Here is an 8,334-nt window from a genome sequence, read left to right as displayed (position 1 = left end):
GGGGACCTCGTCCAGGTCGGCCGGGCGCTTCCAGACGCCTACCGACACCGGTCAGGTCGGCGAGGCTCCCGGCGGCCCCGAGCGGGACCACAGGTTGCGGAAGGCGTCCAAGTGAGCGGCGGCGACGCAGGAGGCCCCCGGGGTCGACTCCGCGGCCCCCGGGTCGGTGTGCGGGCCTCCAGAGCTCGATAAAGTAGTGGTGTCGCTAGCGGTCGAGAAGGCACTTTTCGACGCCTACTGCCACCCCCACATGGCGGTAGGTGTAAAATCGGAATAGACCGGACCAGGAATGTCGAGGGGGAAAAAAATGACAAAGTCCTGGTGTGCCTAGGCGTCGAGAAGGCACTTTGCGACGCCTACCGACATCCCCATGTGGCAGTAGGCGTAAAACTGGAAAATCGCCGACCAGAAATGTCGCTTCGTATAATCGACGTTTTTTTTGACCACCATTTTCAGGTGTCGGAGGTGGGTCTGGACGAATACCAACACCATTTCTGGGGTTTTCCAGTTTGAAAGTTTTATAAAACATGTTCGGTAGGAAGCACACTTTGGTGTGTCGGTTCGTCGGAGCAGCGACTCTTTGCCTCGTGGTGGTCCGGAACGTCTCTACGGGCTTGTCGCAAAGGCGTCAGAAAGTGGCATCTCCGCCGCCTAGGGCTGTCACCGTTATCGCTGTCGCCGCGCTCCAACTTGTTTTGATCCGCCGCCTTCGTTCCTGCCAACCGTGCGCCCGCTCATCGTCGTTAGGTTATAATACGTGGTACGTGTGTGTGCTTCTCCGTGGACCTAGGGCTGCTCGACGTGTCGAACGATATGTTGGAACAACTAACGGCTCCTTTTCCTGGTTCCATAGTCGTCGTGGTACCCGCGTCGTCAGCCATATCTATGTCCACCATGTTTAGCCGATACGTTTGCTGCAGCTTCTGCTTCCGCCTCAGCGTTCGCCGCTCTCAGCCGCCGCTGTTGTTGCTGCCGTTCTGCCATTCAACCACTACCTGCGAATCTTTCGATGATCGGCCGAACGACCCATCGCTGTGCGACCGATAAATCCTCCGGATTAGGGAGAAACGCCGCCGCTCTCTGCCGCCGTCGAACGGAAAAACGTACATTGTAACGAACGAACGAACGAACGAACGAATTAACGAACGAGCGAACAAACAAACAAAAATAGCCGCGGGGGATGCACTATGTAGATCCTGATCCCCTTGTAACCATACGTACGTTGTTCGATGCTCTCCCGTCCTGGAAGTCGCCGCAGCAAACAGGAGGATGAGCAGCAGCAGGCGCCGCCGCCGTAACCGCCGCCTGCCTGCCGCCTCCTACTCCTGTCAGCGTCCGATCTCACAGCCGTGTGAACGTTCGCTGACACCCGATTTCTTTCCGTCTGGCAAAACCTTGGACGTCCCGCTCGCGGTACACGTGCTGCAGCGACTTCTCGTCCGACAACGCATAAGCGTCGACGTCTGCCGCCGCATCTTCTGATACGTGGACGGTGATAGCGCTAGTCCCTTCTTGCGCCACCTCCACCTTTGTTAGCGCCAAAGAAGATCGATCGAGCAGTCGTGGTCGCAGTCGATTAACCCGTTTTCACCGTCCGCAGTTCCCAAGCCGCCGATCAAGTCGTTGCTCTTCTTGTTCGTTCTTCCCATACCGTCGATTTGCACGGCTGCCGGATGAGCCATCCTCTGTCCGGCGAAGCGCTCACGTCAGTGATCGATACTTGCACCGACAGTCCTCCCGCTCGCGACTCGGTGCTCGAATCGGACTCGTTCGTTTTTATCTCGATGCGATTGTGAAAAGGGGGACCGGTCGTCAATGTCGTGTGTGTCGACGATGTTGTTCGCCCGGTCCGCCGCGTTGTTGTCGTTTTTTTTTTTTTTTTTTTCCCCTAACGTTCGCCGTCGCACGGACGAAAGGGTGAGAAAAAAAAAAAAGCTCGAAAAAGCCGCCCAAAAAAATCGGACCGAGGAGCCGCTTGCGAGAACGCGCCATGTGCACGTTGTCTCTCCTCGGTTTTCCGAGCACGAACACGACGCCGGTCGGTCGGTCGGTCGACGAAGGCGACGACGAAGGTGACGGGAAAATTTACGCCGCCGCTGCCCTGGTCCAGCTCCTCCCCGATGACGGCTGTGATGTTGACGTTGACGTTGGCGACGACGACGACGACGACGGAGACGACGACGACGAGACGGCATCGATGGCGACCACGATGACGACGACCTCGACGAGTTCAGTCTGCACCTTGACCTCCGATGTCCGTGTGCACTGCCGTCGTGCTGTTTGTCGTTTGTCGTATGTATCGCTGTCAAGGGTGCCGTTGTCGTTGTTGTTGTCGACGTTGTTGCTTGCTCTCTCGTCTCGGTCGGTTGGTACGTTGATGACGACGACGACGACGACGAAGACGACGACGACGACGACGAGACGGCATCGATGGCGACCACGATGACGACGACCTCGACGATTCCAGTCTGCACCTTGACCTCCGATGTCCGTGTGCACTGCCGTCGTGCTGTTTGTCGTTTGTCGTATGTATCGCTGTCAAGGGTGCCGTTGTCGATGTTGTTGTTGTCGACGCTGTCGTCTGTTCTCTCTTCTCGGCCGGCTGTGACGTGGACGTTGACGACGACGACGACGAGACGGAATCGATGGCGACCACGATGACGACGACCTCGGCGAGTTCAGTCTGCACCTTGACCCTCGATGTCCGTGTGCACTGCCGTCGTGCTGCTTGTCGTTTGTCGTATGTATCGCTGTCAAGGGTGCCGTTGTCGTTGTTGTTGTCGACGTTGGTCGCTTTCGTTCTTTGAGTCTCGGTCTCGGTCCAAGTCAGGGGAGAAACAAAAAAGAGGCCATCAGCGCGGGCAGCGCGCTTCTACTGACGGCGAACCCCCTCGAAAAATAAATAAACACGTGCCCGTCGTTGTAGTTGTCTGTCTTATGTCGGTCGGTCGGTCGGTCGGTCTGTCGTTCTGTCGAAACAAAGTCCCAAATTCCAACGATACCTGGTTGATCCTGCCAGTAGTCATATGCTTGTCTCAAAGCTTAAGCCATGCAAGTGTAAGTTCACGCCACGCATTAGAACGGGCGAAACCGCGAATGGCTCAGGAACCGGACCTAATCCTCGGGACCGTATTCCTCCTCGGAGGCGATGGATAACTGTGGCAATTCTAGAGCTAATACATGTGACACAGGCCGCGATCGGTCGGCGCGCCGTCGTCGCCACGCCTCGCGCGCTGGCACCCGCGTCGGCCGTTCCGGGTCGCGGCGCTACATATTAGACTGAGACCGATGCGCGTCATTCCGTCCTCCCGTCGTCGGCGTTCCCGCTCGCGGGTCCGTTCGGTGGCGGGGCTCCATAGGGCGGCGCGCTCCGCTTTGGTGACTCTGGATAACTCACTGGTCGATCGCACGAGCTTTCACGCCCGGCGACGGGTCTCTCGAGGTCCGCCCTATCAACTGTCGACGGTCGGTTAAGTGCCTACCGTGGTTACTAGGTAACGGGGAATCGGGGTTCGATTCCGGAGAGGGAGCATGCGAAACGGCTACCACATCCAAGGAAGGCAGCAGGCGCGCAAATTACCCACTCCCGGCACGGGGAGGTAGTGACGAAAAATAACGACGCGGGACTCTGTCGAGGCCCCGCGATCGGAATGAGTACACTTCAAATCCGTTAACGAGGACCAACCGGAGGGCAAGTCTGGTGCCAGCAGCCGCGGTACGCGGTAATTCCAGCTCCGGTAGCGTATATTAAAGTTGTTGCGGTTAAAAAGCTCGTAGTCCGAACTCGGGTTCGTGGTCGCGCAAGCGGCCCCGGGGCGGCGGCGCCATCGTCCGTCGTTGACTTTGGTCGTCCGTTCGCATTCCCGGCCCTTTCCGCCGGTGTCAACCGCTAGCATACCCGCCACGCGGTCCTGCCGGCGAGGTGGACGAGGAGGTCGTGATCGGGATCCGGGAAAAAAAAAACAAGTGGTCGTCGGTTCGGTTCCGGGAGTAGTCTAACGGGGGGGTGCTACGTGTGTGTGTTTGGGTGCGTTCATTCGCATCCCCGCACTCTGACCCCCGCGCTTCTCTCCCTCTCCCTTTCCGCGCGTTCCTCTTTTTTTTTGAACCCCCCGGTCCGCTCCGAGTCCCTGCTTCGTGTCTTGTCTGCGCGCGTGTTGCGGTCGGCGGTTTCTCCTCCAAGGGTGCTCTTAACCGAGTGTCCGCGGCGGCCGGTACGTTCACTTTGAAAAAATTAGAGTGCTCAGAGCGGGCTGTTCAAGCTTGCATACGATAAGCATGGAATGATGGAAGAGGGCCTCGTCTACGTCTGTCGGTCTCCGTCTACGGCGAGGCAATGATCGAAGGGAGCGGTCGGGGCCACTCGTATTGCGACGTTAGAGGTGAAATTCTTGGATCGTCGCAAGACGAACTGCAGCGATGGCGTGTGGCAAGCACGTTTTCCTCGATCAAGAGCGAAAGTCGGAGGTTCGAAGACGATCAGATACCGTCGTAGTTCCGACCGTAAACGATGCCGACCGGCGATCCGCCGGCGTTCGCTTCCATGACCCGGCGGGTAGCCTGCGGGAAACCAGAGTTCGGTTCCGGGGGGAGTATGGTTGCAAAGCTGAAACTTAAAGGAATTGACGGAAGGGCACCACCAGGAGTGGAGCCTGCGGCTTAATTTGACTCAACACGGGAAAACTCACCCGGTCCGGACACCGGTAGGATTGACAGATCGATAGCTCTTTCTCGATTCGGTGGGTGGTGGTGCATGGCCGTTCTTAGTTGGTGGAGCGATCCGTCTGGTTGATTCCGATAACGAACGAGACTCCGGCCTGCTAACTAGTGCGCCGATGTCAGTGATTTTTACGGCGGGCTCGGCGTCCTCCGTGGCGCTCGGGTCCGGGTCGGTTTTCTCACGCACTTCTTAGAGGGACGGGTGGCAGAAAGCCACACGAGGCGGAGCGATAACAGGTCTGTGATGCCCTTAGATGTCCGGGCCGCACGCGCGCTACACTGGAGGTATCAGCGGGGACTTCGCCCCGGCCCGAGAGGGTTGGGAAACCTCTGAACCACCTCCCGTGATAGGGATCGGGGCCTGTAACCAACCCCGTGAACGAGGAATTCCCGGTAGGCGCGGGTCAACAGCCCGCGTCGATCACGTCCCTGCCCTTTGTACACACCGCCCGTCGCTACTACCGATCGAACGGTCCGGTGAGGTCCTCGGATCTGGCCGACGACGCCGCCGGGCAGTGCGCGACGTGTCCGTCACGACACTCGTGCATCTACGCCTCGGCGTTCGATGCCTGGAGAAGACGACCGAACCCGATCGTTTAGAGGAAGTAAAAGTCGTAACAAGGTTTCCGTAGGTGAACTGCGGAAGGATCATTACCGTTTTCCCGTTCGAGACTGGTTTGTTGTTTTCCGGCCTACCTCCTCTGTCTGTCGGCGTCAACGCCTCGAATGCGCGCAAACAAACCTATAAAAGGCGGAGCGAGAGATAGATTTGTGGTGACGCGGAGGTTTTAAAGCCCCAGCTCTTCTTGCTTGCTTCCGCGTCTTACCACCTGTTTGTTTTTTCGCCCACCGCAAGTGATGGCCGCTTCTTCTTTGCCTTGTCGCCGCTTTATCGTTTTTTTTGTTTTTTTGCAGCCGCTGTGCCACCGCCGCTAGCTAAAAAAACAAACTACTCGCGACATTGCAATGCCGTCACGCCTCCTCGCACAGACCTCCTCGCACACTACTAAATCTATATAAACAAAAACTAATATAAAAAAACCAAGTGCTGAACCCTGGACGGGGGATCACTCGGCTCGTCCGTCGATGAAGAGCGCGGCCAGCCGCGATAACTGATGCGAATTGCAGGACTCAGTGAACATCGACACCTCGAACGCACATTGCGGCCCCGAGATCCCTTGTCTCGGGGCCACGTCCGGTCGAGAGGCGGAACGTTACATGTCTTTCTCCGTTAACGAAACGACATCTTGCCGTCCCCGTGCCCGCCCGGTCCTCGGCACGGTGGTAACCGGGACGTCGCAGGAGCGAGTGACGAGGGGGAAGAAAAATAAAAAAAGAATTGACTCCTTTCAATGTCTTTTTTTTTTTTAAAACCCTCTCCGGCCTCCTCCTTCGTCTCCCGCTGGCAGACCGCGGAGTCTTTTCCCTTTTCGACCGCGTGAAGAAACACTGTGGAGGAGGAGCAGGAGGAGTCTGTCCGAAAGCAGCCGAAGGGAGACCAAAAAAAAAGTACCGACCTAACCGACTGCCGACGTAAGCGCCGCCTGCTCGTCTCGCTCTCTGCCTCATGAAGGTGTCTCTCAGCGACGCCTCGAGCAGCGCGACGAGCACGGCCGTCGCACCGTAAAAAGGTGGCCGCGTCGTAGGCAACGCAACGTCGGATGGGGAGGACCCACGCTTTTTTTTAATTGTTGGCTTCTTCATTTTCGGTCGGACGGGCGCTATATCGGCCAGCCGTCGTCACACGGAGGGTACCGATCGAGATTCCTCTCCTCCAAACACCACACTCTACTAAAAACCGCCGCCCTCGGCTCGGACGAGACGACCCGCTGAACTTAAGCATATCGCTAAGCGGAGGAAAAGAAACCAACCGGGATTCCCTTAGTAACGGCGAGTGAACCGGGAGAAGCCCAACGCCGAATCCCGTCGCAAGTTAAAGGCTTCGGGACGTGTGGCGCATGGGTCGAAGGCAGCCGTTCGTTTTCGTCTCGCATAGTTCGGAGTTCCCTCGATCGGGGCCGCCCGCGGCGGGTGCCAGGCCCATTCGGTGCGGACGGCGAGCGACGGCCTTCGATCCGAGAGTCGGGTTGCTTGGGAACGCAGCCCAAATCGGGTGGTAAGCTCCATCCAAGGCTAAATACCGGGACGAGTCCGATAGTCGACAAGTACCGTGAGGGAAAGTTGAAAAGAACTTTGGAGAGAGAGTTCAAGAGAACGTGAAACCGCCCAGGGGTAAACGGGTGGGACCGCTCACCGCGATCGCGGGGGGACTCAGTCCGGTGCTGCCTAGGCTCGAGCCCAAACTCGATGTGTGTTCTTGAAAGAGAGGCCGTCGCGGCACAGGTCGTCGTTCGTCGTGTCCGCGGGGGACTCGTTCCCCGCGGTTCCAGCTTTTGTGCCCGCGTCGCCGACGAAGGAGACGGGCCGCGTGGATAGCGGGAAGGGAAACGTGGTGACGACCGCGGCGTCGGTAGGTGGCTGCGTCGGTTGGCTGCGACGGAGGGGACTCGTCCTCTCGATCGCTGCTGCCGCCGGGCCCTAACCCGCCGCATCCGTCGCCGCCGCTTCTTCTTTCCTCTGCTCCCTCCGCGCGCGACTCCGCTGCACCCGTCCCCTTCATCATCGCTCGGCGTAATCATGGCGCGGGCGCTTCGGCGCGACCTCCGCGCGGCCGGCACCGGACGCACTTCCCCTCCGGTCCGTCGTCGCGACCCGTTCCCGGCGTGCAGGTCGAACACGCGGGTTTTTTTCCGTAGGCGGCAGGCGTTTCATCACCCTGAAAACCCCCGTCTTCCACCTTGTGAAGTCGGGGGCCACCGGCCGTCGGGCCCGCGAACGTAACTGCCCCTTTCTGCCGGGAACGGAGGAAATCTGACACGATCCGTTACACGTGGCGAGCCGGTCCGTTTTGATCCCGCCGGAAGTCGCGTGCGGGCGACGCACTCTGTGTGTCGCTCCTTAGGCGCCCCACCGTCTCGGGCGCGTGCGCGATGAGAGGCGGGATAGGACTGGCGCGGCCTCGCCGTCACGCACCTCGCCGACGTTTCGGGTTCTTGTCGGGGGCAACCCCGCCCGCGCCCGTTTCCGTTTCCGGAGAGGTCGCTCGGCGACGCTTTTTTACTCGAGCCGCCCGCCACCCCGGGTCAGCGACGTGCATCGGCAACCCACCCGACCCGTCTTGAAACACGGACCGAGGAGTCCTGGCCGTTCGCGAGTCGTAGGGGCCACCTCTGACTAACCCCGAAGGCGAAGCGAAAGCGAGAGAGCGTGTAGGAGGGCGTCGATCGGGAGAGGTGTCGTGGCAAAGTCGTCCGGGGGTCGTCGGGGGGTGTCGTCGGTCTCGTGCCGTCGTCTTCTCCTCGCCTCACCCGCCTCCGAGCCGTGCCCGATCCCGCCGGCGCGGCGTTTTCGGCCTTCCGCCGTCGCTGCTGCGGTGCCCGCAACTTTTCCTTTTTTCTCTCTTCCCGAGAGAGATAGGAGAGGGAAGGGCTCGTGGCTGACGTGCGGTTGTTTTTCCCTCCTCCCCGAGAGGGGACCGGCGCATCATCCAAAAAGGGGAATTGCCGGGCGCCAGCTTCCATATCCTCCTTCCGCCCATCGGTGAGATCCCGCGGC

General features: G+C 59.3%; 2 non-coding genes and 1 pseudogene across 2 annotated transcripts in view; all 3 read left to right on the top strand.

The window, feature by feature from the left end:
- The first annotated feature begins 2,999 nt into the window (after positions 1 to 2,999).
- Positions 3,000 to 5,373, top strand: LOC145273556 (small subunit ribosomal RNA; annotated as a pseudogene).
- Positions 5,374 to 5,770: 397 nt separating this feature from the next.
- LOC145273475 (5.8S ribosomal RNA) lies at positions 5,771 to 5,928 on the top strand. The gene has a single exon (XR_013866390.1). It is a non-coding gene; the product is annotated as a 5.8S ribosomal RNA (ribosomal RNA).
- Positions 5,929 to 6,521: 593 nt separating this feature from the next.
- LOC145273182 (large subunit ribosomal RNA) overlaps positions 6,522 to 8,334 on the top strand; it is a 5,720-nt gene continuing 3,907 nt past the window's right edge. Inside the window, exon 1 of the ribosomal RNA XR_013866212.1 lies at positions 6,522 to 8,334. This exon is cut by the window's right edge and continues 3,907 nt beyond it. This is a non-coding gene — a ribosomal RNA (large subunit ribosomal RNA).

The sequence above is a fragment of the Euprymna scolopes genome, unplaced genomic scaffold (assembly GCF_053919585.1).
Source record: "Euprymna scolopes isolate OS-2025 unplaced genomic scaffold, ASM5391958v1 sca1, whole genome shotgun sequence".
Classification (NCBI taxonomy): Eukaryota; Metazoa; Mollusca; class Cephalopoda; order Sepiida; family Sepiolidae; genus Euprymna; species Euprymna scolopes.
The sequence above is the reverse complement of the archived record's forward strand: the minus strand, read 5'-3'. Positions and strand labels throughout refer to the sequence as shown.